At 42.5% G+C, this 3,002-nt stretch overlaps 1 pseudogene; it reads left to right on the top strand.

The window, feature by feature from the left end:
* Positions 1-210: 210 nt before the first annotated feature.
* LOC119535208 lies at positions 211-1,556 on the top strand (annotated as a pseudogene).
* Positions 1,557-3,002: the final 1,446 nt, after the last annotated feature.

The following is a 3,002-nucleotide window of genomic DNA, read 5'->3' on the forward strand; positions in this document are numbered from 1 at the left end:
CCCAAAGGGGTGTTTTATCTTCTCTAATGTAGTACTGATACAATGCCTATTCTTCACTCCTGTTAAGATACATGGAAAATCTGTGTTGTACCAGATCTGAAGGTGTTATTACAGAATGAATTATGTTAATAATCCCCTGTTAAAGTTTTCTCAAATAGCACAGTATTGTATGTTTTATAAATCACTTCCTAAGATTAAGCCACAGACCATATGGATCCAGCCAAATGTAATGTGATAGGTAATGGATCCAGAAGAACACTCAAATCTTTCACTTTGTAGTTTGCTCAACTATGTAGTGAAAGACTAAATTTGATGAATTTGGCATAAATTACATAAGAGCACTACAAGAAATTTTAATAATGGAATAATTTCACTCAAAGTATTGCAAATGTATCTCTTTTTTTCTTCTGATTCCCCCAATCTGCTATTAATGATAGATTCAAAATTTCATTGTGGTGCCATCTCCACCACCAGGCTGACCTCCCTTATGATTTCCGGAAGCAGAGATCCATTGGGTCCCGAGCAGGGTGCAGAGCTGAGCAGAAAACACACCACGCTGTGTGCACTGTGCTTTTGCTGAGGGAGCAATGGTGGCCTCCTGCACACTGGGCAGAAGATGCCTTTGATTGCACTGGGCACCTGCAAGACTTAGCCTGGCCAGGTAAATGCATTGTGAAGTATGCCCTGAGTGTTGGCTACCATCACATTAACTGTGCTACTATCTATTGCAATGAGGCTGAGACTGGGGAGGCCCTGAAGGAAAATGTAGAACCAGGCAAGGCGGTGCCTCAGGAGGAGTTGTTTGACATCCAAGATGTCGAACACCAAGTACCACTCTGGGGATGTAGAGCGTCTCCACTGGGAGACACTGGTTGACCTTCAGCTGGAATATTTGGATCTGTACCTGATGCACTGGCCTCATGCTTTTTAGTGAGGAGACAACCCGTTCCCTAAGAATGTTGGTGCAACTATACATTATAACCCCACCAACTACAAGGAGACCACCTGGAAGGCTCTGGAGCACTGGTGGCCAAGGAGCTAGTGCATGCACTAGGCCTGCCCAACATTAGCAGCCAGCAGGTCCATGATGTCCTCAGTGTGGCCTTTGTGCTCTCAGCTGTCCTTCAGCTTGAGTACCACCCATACCTGCCTCAGAATGAGCTGACTGCCCATTGCCAAGGATGCAGCCTGGAGGTGACTGCTTATAGTAGCCCTCTGAGTTCCTCTGATCATGCTTGATGCCATCCTGATAAGCTTGTCTCCTTGAGGAGCCAGTGGTCCTGGAACTGGCTGAAAAGTATGGCTGGTCTCCAGCTCAGGTCTTGCTCAGGTGACAGGTCCAACAGAAAGTGATCCACACCCCCAAAAGAATCACTCCTTCCAGTATCCTTGAGAACATCCAGGTATTTGACTTCACCCTCACCCCAGAAGAGATGAAGCAGCTGGATTCTATGAAGAAAAATTGGTGATGCATTGTGCCCATGATTACGGTGAATGGGAAGCCGGACCCATGAGATGTGGGGTACCCTCTGTATCTCTTTAATAACCGATACTGAGGATGCAGCTTCCTGGCTTCCCTTCCAGCTCTCTGGCCATAAAATCCTACCATGCCAGAAAGAGGGAATTAATAAAGCCATTGGAGGACACACACACACACACACACACATAAAATTGATTATACATGAGAATACCAGGAACACTATGAACCATTGGACAAAGAGGAATAAAAACAATATGGGGAGGAAAGTGGAGATACTGAAAACATGCTCAGTCTTGGTGCAGGAAATCATATGCCCAGTCCTAATTTTCTCTGGGAACTTAGAGTGAAAGCACTACAAATGTTCTTGCACTTTAAGAAAACAGTCCTCAAAAGTAGAGACTATAGAATAGAGCCACTGTGTGAAACCACTATATACTGCTCTCTTTATACCTGGCTTTTTGCACATTTCACCACTTTCAGGATGGATAAACAATGTTTTTCAGGTACAGTTAATATTCTTTTTTAAAAATTAAAAAAGTCAATCAAGATGACATATGTTCTGTGCAAGATGAGGATTTATGAAACAGGAATGGTACCCCTGATGGGGTGAATTTCAAGCCTCCTTTCATCATACGTTTTTTTAGAACATCCTTTCGGTTCAAGAATATCAGCAAAATGCAAGGTTCAGAACATAATCTCGAAAGATAGGTAGCATCTGTTCTTTTAAAGAACTAATAGGATGTATCAGTCCAGAGGTGCTCAATCATGCTGCAGTAATAAAAAAAAAATCCTCAAATCCCAAATTCTCAGTGACTTTACACAATAAAAGCTATTTCGCTTCCACATTCCATGTCCACATGGCTTGGCAGAGATGTTCATCTCACTGAAGTCACTTAGGGACCCCAGCTGGAAGACAATCACAGTCTTTGCTTGTCAAGCAGGAAAAAAAGGAACGTGGAAAATACTTGTTCTGAAAGTCACCACTCGGAAGTGGCATATTTCACGTTAGCTCATATTTAATTGGCCAAAGCAAGTCACATGACTGCACGCCAACATCAAAGTTGGCTGGGAATTAGAATCACCTTTTGTGGCCTGGAGAGGGAAAGCAAGATGATTTCAAACAGCACAAATAAGTACCACACAAGGAAGCCAATTCTGATTTCCCAGCATACCACAGAGGGACACTATTTCCTTTCCTTTCTCCTTCCTTCTTTCCTTCTTTCCTTCCTTCCTTCTTTCCTTCCTTCCTTCCTCTCACTCCCACTCACTCTTTCTTGCTCTCTCTTGCCCTCTCTTTCTTTCTTTCAAAACCACAATCTATGAGCACAGAAATATGACATGACTTACAAAAGATGATAGTTCAACAGTGGAATATAGAATAGTAAATAGCAAAACAAAAGTTTTATAACAAAACAAACACTTTCTTGTGACACAGCTCACTAAACTTATCTGAGCATCCCCAAGCAGGGGGTTTATGAACAGAATTTATTTACTTCTTTAACAAGTTATCCTTATGAAACCT

The sequence above is a fragment of the Choloepus didactylus genome, chromosome 5 (genome assembly GCF_015220235.1).
Source record: "Choloepus didactylus isolate mChoDid1 chromosome 5, mChoDid1.pri, whole genome shotgun sequence".
In the NCBI taxonomy this organism is placed as follows: domain Eukaryota; kingdom Metazoa; phylum Chordata; class Mammalia; order Pilosa; family Megalonychidae; genus Choloepus; species Choloepus didactylus.